This window comes from Danio rerio, chromosome 21 (assembly GCF_052040795.2).
Source record: "Danio rerio strain M-AB ecotype USA chromosome 21, GRCz13ab, whole genome shotgun sequence".
Lineage (NCBI taxonomy): Eukaryota > Metazoa > Chordata > Actinopteri > Cypriniformes > Danionidae > Danio > Danio rerio.
The window spans coordinates 17,504,025-17,514,442 of record NC_141041.1 but is presented as its reverse complement, the minus strand read 5'-3'; the positions used below and the strand labels follow the sequence as shown (position 1 = coordinate 17,514,442).

The window sequence follows — 10,418 nt, the reverse complement described above, 5'->3', positions numbered from 1 at the left end:
ACCTTACTTCCTCTTTGATTAATGGCGGATGGCACATGGAGAGCATTCAAACAGGTAACTGTCATATTACTTATTTAACCACAAATATTCATTACATTTTTACATGCTTTATGTTTCTCAATGTTAAATTAATATTTGTAAATATTCTAACCGAGATTTTAAGTTCTAACCACTTGTCAATTTATACACGACAGACATCTGGAGCCACGAGACAAGCTGCTTTAGCGGGAAAACAAAGGTAACTTTAAACATTTTACAGTTAACAGTTTTAAGGAGTTCCTATATTTGAATCGGGTTCAGTTCGAGCCTATTATGAGAAATAGGCAGTAATGACTCATGCAACCGTTTGAATTGTTTAAACTGTTTATTTGTTTTAAATATCTGCAAAGCAGCAGCTGTCAGTACTTAACGTTAGCTGAACCGTAACCTAGCTTTGTGTGTAATCTAACGTTATCTATAATGTTCACTGTTCAGTGCGATTGATTTGTGGCGCGAGCAGCGAGGAGTCGCGGGCTGCCTGTTCACGCTTTCATCGGTGCTTTTAAACGGTGAATAACGTTATACGATTCAAGTGTACAGGTACAGACCTGCAGACCATAATACGTTAAAAACAAAATACATTCGCTGTAAAAGTTAGCCGTGCTTGTTGACATGAAGGGATAACGTTAGCCAGTTCAGAAATGATTCTTCTTTAACCGGTTCTTTTCAGTGAATCAATCGAACCAGTTCACTATATTGAACTGAATCATTTGAAATTGTTCGCTTCTCCGGTAAGCACCAATCCTTAAAATGGCTTACTTTATAACCTGTCTGACACTCAGTTCCACTCAAAAATACCGTATGTTGAGTTTCGACTTATTCAGTAACTGTAACAGACGGAACTGCTGTGAAAAGAACTGATGATGAGCGCGAATCGAGTAACGTGTTCCCTATAAGTGGAGCTGAGCTCCACTGACAACGACCGAAAAATGCTAAGCTCAGAAGAGACGAACCCAAGCAGACTGTTATTGCCATTGTTTACCTAGCAAATTTCATTGTTGACTTTAAGGTAGTAGTCGAATAGTAACTTTATTTATTTAATATTGAAGTGCTGTTCAATTGCATTGCATGAAGAGCTGGCTTAGATAGAACTGTACGTACTCTTAACTTTTGAACATCTTTCATTAATGTGTAATGTGAAAAAAAATGTTTTTTTAATCTTTAATGTGCATTTATACAAGTATAATTTTCCTATAGCCTACGTCTTGCTAACAATACTAGTTAGAAATTGGTATGTAGAATCCTTCATAATAAAAAAACAAAAAGAACGTAAATATAGCTATTTTTAGAAAAAGAAAAACATAATGTGCTTTTTTATTTATATGTACTATTCATAATAACATCGGCTTCTTTATCACCTTAACATGAAAATGAATAAATTAACTTGATTTAATTTTACTATGTCAAGTTTGTGATAGATCAATAAAGTGATATATTGTGTATTTTTCAACAGCTTCCATCATGTTGGTGAAAGTTCTGTATTAAGGAGTGAAAAAATATGTAAAATTGCTTACTGATTTTACATTTCAATGTTTTCGCAGTGAAGATAAGTTAAGATTGTGCTGGTCAGAGTTGTGCTCACTAAAGTCATAACCATTTCCTGAGTCTATGTTTTTTTTTTTCAGTGAAAAGCAAATTTGGATTATCAACAACTGCAGATCCTCAAGTTTTCAATGACACGGACCCTAATGTAGAAGAGGAGATCTTCCACGAGTTAATGGACAGCAGTCCACATTTATGCTTGACTGTTAGATGTTTGGAAGAAAATATTTCTGCTGGCCTGCCTGAGGGTAATTATTCAATAAATATTTGGACAGTTTTAAAATGCCTCTGTTTTACAGTAGTATAAGTCAAAACAGTTAGAATTAAGTAAAAAGAAGAAATTCATAGAAGAGCTTACTGAACAGTGGAGTGTGTATAGAAATAAAGAGTTTTTATATGTTTCTTGACCATTGCCAGGTGTTCGTTTAGCTTAAGTTCATGTGATGCCCAGTGATGAAAGGTTGATCAAAATAGTCTGTCAAAACCACAGTGTAGAAAAACATTGAGGATGATGGTGTATAGTAAAAGCTATTAGTACAGCATTGTTTTAAATTAAGTTGAAATATAAGATAAATTTATTGTAAACTAAAGAAAATATTACCTAAAGGTTAATAATAATGTTTTCCATTTCTCCATCAGTGATTTCACCCACAAGATCATCAACAGCCAGCACATGTACTGATACAGTTTCACTCTCTTCAACGGATCATGAAGACCCAGAGCGAACAATGCAGAATCAATTGACAAGGACTAACAGCTGCTTGATAGTAGATGGTAAAGGGCAAAACAGGTATATGCATATGTTGTTTGTTATGGTTAATTCAATCATATACTAATTCAGTTTTATTATTTTACAAGTATAACCATTTTTCTGGTCACTTTATCAGATTGTTCAAGATGCATTGGGAAAGCAATCTGGTGGTGATGAAGTACTTGACGAATACAAGGTCACAAAAACTTAAGGGCCACAGCACTAGATGGCAGCTGGTTAATATTGTCGTCAGTCACATGAAAGAGATTCATGGGTAAGATTTCATTAAATATATGCAAGAAAAGCATGGATTTTTTTTTAAACCAAAAAAATAAAAAATAAAATGTAAAAAGTTAAGTACTGTCCTTAATCAAATATTTTACTGATTGTTAGGAGAATCCCCACGTGCAAGCAACGGGAGACTTATGCTTTGGGCATTATTTCTCTTTTTCCCAGCCTGAGAGACCCGTTTTCCGCAAAAGGCTATGTAAGAAATTGTCTTATTGTACTTAACACAAACTTGTTCATCCGTTTTAATTATTTAACGCAGAGGTGCCCAAACCTTGGTCCTGGAGAGCCAGTGTTCTGCAGAGTTTAGCTCCAACTGTAGTTAAACACAAGCTCTTAACTAGCAAACTAGAAACTTTCAGGCAGTTGTGTTGAAGCAAGTTGGAGCTAAACTCTGCAAGACACTGGCCCTCCAGGAATGAGTTTCGACACCCCTGGTTTAAAGGTTTGTGTTTTTTATTTTTATTTGTATCATACAGTCAGTCTTTTTAATGTAACTGGCATTTTTAAAATATTTCTATCTATATAACAGGAACATTTTTACGATCCAGAAAAGGGAACCATTTGTAATTAATCTAATATGCTTCTTTCTTAGATTATTCAAGACTTTAGTCTCCTGTTCAATGCTGAAACATCCAACAAGTTGCTTGAGAGGTGGGAGACCGCATTTAAGCACAGGATCATCAATGAGGCGAAATCTCTGACTTCAACTGCCAGACTTCATTGTCTTATTAATTCAGCTGAGGGATAAGAATCTGAAAATGGTACGATTTCTAAGGATTTTGTAGTTTGAAATTTGCTTTGGTTTCTTTTGTATTTGTGAGCTATAAGTGTGAATGTGGGCTTGCTTCATTTTAATATTAATACGTATAACTGTATCATCATTCATTCAGACTGGGATAATGATGTCATCTGTCCTACTCCTTCTGCATCTCCTACCTCCTTCAGAGAGAAAGAAGACTTAAGATCAGTTCAACAGAGACCTTTGAAAGACTTGTGCATTTCCATAAGGTAAAACTCACAATATTTTCGAAAGTCTTTTCATTGTTATTATTAAGGTTGTTAAGACCATTATGCGATGCTGTAAAATGTACCTTTTGAAACTTTTTTTTAAAAGCCAATACATTCAGTTGAATGCTGTTGAAGAATGTATGTTACATCTTGGATGAAATGAGGGTTTATCAAAAATATATATAAACATATTTTTGTGGTAATTCTTTTCCCTGTCACACTACACAATGAATGACATGAACACATTTTATTTTTGCACTTTGGGTAAAGGTGGTTTTGTTTTATTTTTTGTGTTGTTTTCATTAACAAAATTGTAAGTTTCCTAATTGGTTTCCTGCATTTAGTGACATATTTTTGCCTGTGTTTTTGCAGTCTTGCACCAGCATTGAAGACCATCTCAGTGAGAGGAAGGGCCACCAGCCATGTCGCCTAAGATCAGGAAGGATCAAGGGGAGGATTGACCATTTCTATGTGGTTATGGACAAACATCTCATCTCTTGTGCAGCAACCAGGTCCTTGAGTGCTGTTGATGAACTCTTTAAAGACTATGTGTTCAACTTGACGTACGAGGAAGCCCTTGTCTACATCTTTACCTTTCTGCAGACTACAGTCTACAACATCGATGTTGGACCTACCAGTGAGTCACCCAGGGTAAAGAAACTGCGTGCAAAGCTTTTACACTAAATGTTTCTTTTACAATAATGTGTTGGTGTTGTCAAAGCTTGCAAGCAAGCAGCACCTCTTTAAGACTCTCACAGTTTTTCATACTGAAAATGCTGTACATTTTATGTTGGTTTAACTGTGCGTTTAAGATGCATTGTTAAAAATAAAAGTTTAAACTGGTAAACTGTTCTGATTTTTTTTTTTAACTGATCAATGCAAACTGTCCTGTAATGCAGTAAACAATATATATAACTAAAAATACATTTAAATATCAACCTAGGTATGTATGAGCACTATATTATTAGTGTTAAGATGAACACTCTTAGTGTTAAGCTATTAACACTGCGAGTGTAGTTTTAACATATTTACTTTATGCAAATAGGGAAAGTGAGTGGAAAACAGAGAGTTAAGGTCAACACTAGCAGTGCTTTTTTTTAACACTATGCAAGTGTAAAATAATTTACTCTTTTTCAAGTGTAAATTTAACTCGATTTAGTGTGGACCTATATAAACACTAAAGAAGTGTTAATTTTCACACTTTGAGAGTGAAATTAACACTTCAAAATTTGCTGTGTATTTTGGCCTAAGTAAAAGCTGTTTAGAATTTTTTAAAGCCATTTTAGGATCAAAATGATTAACCCCTTTAAGCAATTTTTTTAATAGTCTACAGAACAAACCATCAGCATACAATAACTTGCCTTGTTACCCTAATCTGCTAACCTAATTAACCTAGTTAAGCCTTTAAATGTCACTTTCAGTAACACTTTCACTTTAAGTGTCTTGAAAATTATCTAGTAAAATATTATTTACTGTCATCATGGCAAAAATAAAATAAATCTGTTATTAGAAATTAGTTATTATTACTGTTATCTTTAGAAATGTGCTTAAAAAATCTCTCCGTTAAACACAAATTAGTAAAAAAAAAAAGTAATGAGGGCTAATAATTCAGTCAGGCTAAACATTTTTACTTCAACTGTAAAGGAAATCATTAATTTAATTAAATTGTATGTTGTGGTAATTGCATTAAAATAATGAAGTGATATTGAATTAACACACTAACAGTCGTGTCAAAAACAATTAGACAGCTGTCAAATGTGAACAGTTCAACCTTCAAAGTAACACATTTGTAATTTATGATTCATTAATTAATTTATTTTTATTATTATATTGGTCAAGTTTAAGTTTAACAACTTTATTATTCCCTCCAAGGGGCAATTAAATTAGGGATGTAGCATCATATTTAAGCAAACACATAAAGAGACAAATTATTTACAAATAATATTAAAAAACACATCCCAACATTCATTCACTCATTTTCTTGTCAGCTTAGTCCCTTTATTAATCCGAGGTCGCCACAGCAGAATGAACCGCCAACTTCTCCAGCAAGTTTTTACACAGCGGATGCCCTTCCAGCTGCAACCCATCCCTGGGAAACATCCACACACACACTCATACACTATGGACAATTTAAACTACCCAATTCACCTGTACCGCATGTCTTTGGACTGTGGGGGAAACCGGAGCACCCGGAGAAAACCCACGCGAAGGCAGGGAGAACATGCAAACTCCACACAGAAACGCCAACTGAGCCAAGGTTCGAACCAGCGACCTTCTTGCTGTGAGGCGACAGCACTACCTACTGCGCCACTGCCTCGCCACATTCCAACATGTTTCATAATAACTTCATAAATACGCACCCACATATTAAAAATGTAAAACTTGCAAATATATAAGATTGTAAAGCCTTATTGCCTCAGGAACAAAGGTGAAAAGAGCTTTTAATGCTTCTCAACATTCTTCCAGAGGGCAACAGAAAAAAAAAAGGCTTTAGAGGATGGGTATCATCTCCTATCACACTTTGAATTTTCCTCATCATTTGCTGTTCATGTCACTCTGCTAGACTCCGCAGAGGCAAACCAATAATCTTGGAGCAAGTTTTGACTCATTTTTGATGACGATTTTTGTCTCTAATGAAAAGTGAGGAGAACCAGCATTAAAAGGAAAAGCTTAATATTCTCTAAATACAGGTACTCTGTAAAAAATTATATGATCAATTAGCCATGACAGCATATGGTTTTTGTTCATTGTAACTTATTAAACTAAGTTAGTCATGTTCTAACATAATTTCATAAGTTACGCAAGCTGTTTTAAGTCAATTTAACGAAATATAAGTTCAATGGACTCATAAGGTTAATTTGATTCAGCTTAAAAATTTAATGCAACCAGAATTTTTTACAGTGTAGTATAAAAAGTTCTCAGTTTATTTTTTCTACACAGAAAGAGTTTCCTAATAACATACATTCACTGAGGCACTTTCTTAGTTACAGCTTCTGAGTTCTGCTGGAACTTTAATGTGGTATCAAAGATTGTGTTAAGATAGTTCTATTCTTGTACTCTTTTGTTTTCTATTACAATACACCAGTTCCACCTCTGGGGCATTTTTATATGCGTTATATAAATATGTTATATTATTTTATGTTATTTTACAAGTACCTGGTATTTTAGATATATTGTTATTACAAATATATAATAATCATAAAAATATATAAATATATAAAGAAGTGGGGTGTAATTACAATAATAGTAAGAAATAACTATAATGTTTATTTACAGTAAAAATCTATATTTAAGCATTAATATACTTTACTAAATTGCTAAATTATTATTTTGGAACTTTTATTTAATTGGATCCTTGTAAGCAACAGTATGCCATGAGTCTTCCCTGGGTTTCCACAGCATTATTTAATATTATTTACTATTTCTAAATCAATTGACGTACGCTAAAAATGAATTTATATATTTATATATATATATATATATATATATATATATATATATATATATATATATATATATATATATATATATATATATATATATATACTGTATGTATATATATATATACATATATATACATATATATATATATATATATATATATATATATATATATATATACTGTATGTATATATATATATACATATATATATATATATATATATATATATATATATATATATATATATATATATATATATATATATATATATATATATATATACTGTATATATATATATATATATATATATATATATATATATTTTTTTTTTTTTTTTTTTTTTTTTTTTTGACCCAGTGACGCAGTAGGTAGTGCTGTCGCCTCACAGCAAGAAGGTCGCTGGTTTGAGCCTCGGCTGGGTTAGTTGGGTGTTTCTGTGTGGAGTTTGCATGTTCTCCCTGTGTTCGCGTGGGTTTCCTCCGGGTGCTCCGGTTTCCCTCACAAGTCCAAAGACATGCGGTAAAGGTGAATTGGGTATAGGCTAAATTGTCCGTAGTGTATGTGTGTGAATGAGTGTGTGTGGATGTTTCCCAGAGATGGGTTATGGCTGGAAGGGCATCCGCTGCGTAAAAATGTGCTGGATAAGTTGGAGGTTCTTTCTGCTGTGGCGACCCTGGATTAATAAAGGGACTAAGCCGAAAAGAAAATGAATGAATGAATATTTTTTAAAAATTGATAATATGTGACCTGAATCAAGTTTTATTTTTTTAGATTCATATTTTGATATTTAAAGTAAAGCAATATTCAGGCGTAATATAAACCAGCAGCATAATGTGCAGTCATAACAGCAAAAATTTGCATCATATAATCAGATTATCAAAACTACCCATTTCCCATTCTTCCTTGTTATCATTTTTTTTTCCTTCGGCTAAAATGTATTAACAATAAATCCGTCAGGCCACATTAGATGGGCATGAGAAGTAAAACACAGACTGTCTTATGCAGATCATGACTAAAGCAATCAGATTAGAGTCGGCAGGAGCACATCGACTAGTGTAAATAATCTTATCACGTGTGTTGAGGAGTACAGTCTTATAAGAGACCTTGTTATTTTGAATGAATTAGTGTTTTCTGGAAAGACACATGTATACTCTTTGTGTTTGACCACAGCGCACGCATACACACACACACTCCCTCCCCAGCCGGCGTCAAGTCGCATGCTTTGAATTACTGTACATTTACTCCTGGTAAGAAGCCAAGGGCCAAACTGCCTAAGACCGGCTCAGACAACAGTCTGAATCAACTGTCTCTCTCTCTCTCTCTCTCTCTCTCTCTCTTCTCTGTCTTATTTTCTTTTCTTCTATGTATCAGTCGGAGCTTTTTTCATCTTTATTTGCTCACTGTCTCCGTCTGTCCTTCCCTCATTTATTACGTTCCTTTTTCCCCTCTTTCCTCAACTCGTCAGGCCTGTTCTCTCTTTACATTGGCATTTGGTCCCCCGTCTGTTTTCCTTTATTTTTGTCTGTTCCACTCTTTTTCATTTTTTCCTTCTTTTATTTTCTCTGCGTCTATTTCATCTTCACGTGTCAAACTGAGCTGAAATCGGCTTTTAAAGTTTTTACTTTTATTTTTATTTTTTTACTTTTAAAGTGATAGTTCACATGAGTTAAAACCTGTCTTTATCTGTGACTCATACTCATGTCACTCCTAAACTGATGACTGATAAACACAACACAAGTGTTGATTATCAGATATGCGTACAATACTTTTTGAAAGAACTGTGTAAGAGCGAAAATTTGAAAGATTACAATTTATCCAAAGAGTGTTCAAAAATGTACGAAATTTATATGTTACTATGTTTAGTTTATGTGTACATTGGGTGCATACTTCCTCTTTGTTTGTAATGGTTTGCTCCACTTATCATTGTAGTATTTAAACTTATTGCTATAGGGTTCATTTGGCAGGAAATATATGTGAAGTGCTTTAAAATGTGAATTTTTATTCGATGTTTGGTGTAATCTCAACTAACACATCAAGAGAAGGTGGGGCAAAGAGTAGCTCCTCCCATTTGGTAAAAAATAGAATGTGTTAGTGGTTAGTTGCTTCCAAAATGTCCTACTACTGATGTAGATACTGAAGTATGATTGAATCAGAATTTACAACACGACCATTAGAAAAGTGTGTACTGTTTTTAACATGCTACTGTATACAGCATGGAAGTATAATTGAACATATTTTAAAATATAACACATTTATTTGCTTAGCCATTTCTTTTCTAGGTTTGTGGTGCTTTCATATCATATTGGATGAATTCCCAGTCAGCATCCGACTCCGGATCGGTTTTCAAACTGGCAAATACGCATAGTCACATCTGTTTCACGCCTTTAATACGGATGCAGACCGGGCTCAGGTTACTGAGCTGGAAAGACCTTGGCAACAGATTTGAGCTGTAACTGGTAAAATAGCTAAGATAACCAAAAGTATCTGGCCCAGAAAGTTTAGAAGCATTTTTAGATGCAAATTCTCCTATTTTGATTTGGCCCAAGTGTGGGTCAAGTGTGGGCCCAGTGTTGTGCTGAATCTGAGCCAGTACCTTGCCAAATCTGGACCAGTTCATGTTATTTAATATATGTTTTATATAAATAATTTGCATTTATTTAAGAACAGTATACGGTTGACGTCAGAATTGTTAGCCCCCCGTTATTTTTTTTCCCAATTTCTGTTTAATGGAGAGAAGAAATTTAACAACAGTGGTTTGTTCTGTAGATTATCAAATATATATATATATATATATATATATATATATATATATATATATATATATATATATATATATACATATACATATACATATATATATATATATATATATATATATATATATATATATATATATATATATATATATAGCTTAAAGGGGCTAATAATTTTGACCCTAAAAATTTTCTATTATTATTATTATTATTAAAAAGCTGCTTTTATTCTAGCCAAAATAAAACAAGAATTTCTCCAGAAGAAAAAAATGTAGACATACATACTGTGAAAATGTCCTTGCTCTGTTAGACATCATTTGGGAAATATTAAAAAAAGAAACAAATTCAAAGGGGTTCTAAACATTTTGACTTTACCTGTATATAGAATTGCAGCATTTCCTTAGATTCATAATTAAATATCTTTTTTTATGCCAATGGGGTCAAAAGTTTAGTTCCAACCCTGCTTTAACGAACTTGCCTATTGGTTTCAATAAAACCTAAAAGGATCAATTAGGCCTGCTGTGTTTAATTAGCCGGCAGCTAGCTCTCTGCAACTCTCACATGGTCGCCCACTGAAGCTAAGCAGAGCTGC

The 10,418-nt window shown here is 33.3% G+C and overlaps 1 non-coding gene across 4 annotated transcripts; it reads left to right on the top strand.

Annotated features, from left to right (window-relative positions):
* Nucleotides 1-4,478, top strand: LOC101885921 (uncharacterized). Of its 4 annotated transcripts, XR_015520173.1 has the most exons (10): nucleotides 1-54; nucleotides 195-238; nucleotides 1,493-1,514; nucleotides 1,666-1,829; nucleotides 2,221-2,371; nucleotides 2,469-2,606; nucleotides 2,726-2,819; nucleotides 3,216-3,384; nucleotides 3,514-3,631; nucleotides 4,004-4,478. It is a non-coding gene; the product is annotated as an uncharacterized LOC101885921 (transcript). The 4 variants fall into 4 exon arrangements; XR_015520174.1 differs by lacking the exon at nucleotides 1,493-1,514 and having other exon boundaries at nucleotides 1,665-1,829; XR_015520175.1 differs by having other exon boundaries at nucleotides 195-1,517; nucleotides 1,665-1,829.
* Nucleotides 4,479-10,418: the final 5,940 nt, after the last annotated feature.